The sequence below is a fragment of the Sapajus apella genome, unplaced genomic scaffold (genome assembly GCF_009761245.1).
Source record: "Sapajus apella isolate SASKATOON/1434 unplaced genomic scaffold, GSC_monkey_1.0 scaffold151, whole genome shotgun sequence".
NCBI classification, from domain to species: Eukaryota; Metazoa; Chordata; class Mammalia; order Primates; family Cebidae; genus Sapajus; species Sapajus apella.
Genome location: NW_022437091.1, coordinates 2,602,991 through 2,603,301, shown reverse-complemented (window position 1 = coordinate 2,603,301; position 311 = coordinate 2,602,991).

The following is a 311-nucleotide window of genomic DNA, read 5'->3' as shown; positions in this document are numbered from 1 at the left end:
GACCACAGTTGAGTGCTACCACACCTGGCTAATTTTTGTATTTTTAGTAGAGCTGGGGTTTCACCATGTTGGCCAGGCTGGTCTCCAACTCCTGACCCTAGGCCATCCACCCACCTTGGCCTCCCAAAGTGCTGGGATTCAAGGTGTGAGCCACTGCGCTCAGCCAAGCCCTGCTCCGTTCTAATCCCACCGCCTGTGAAAGGCTTCTGGAATCTCACAGAAAAAATGGCCCCAGTATGACGGCTCCCGCTCACTTGCTCCCAGAGTTCTGGGGACACACAGTGAGGAGTGATTGTTTTTCTCACTCATCT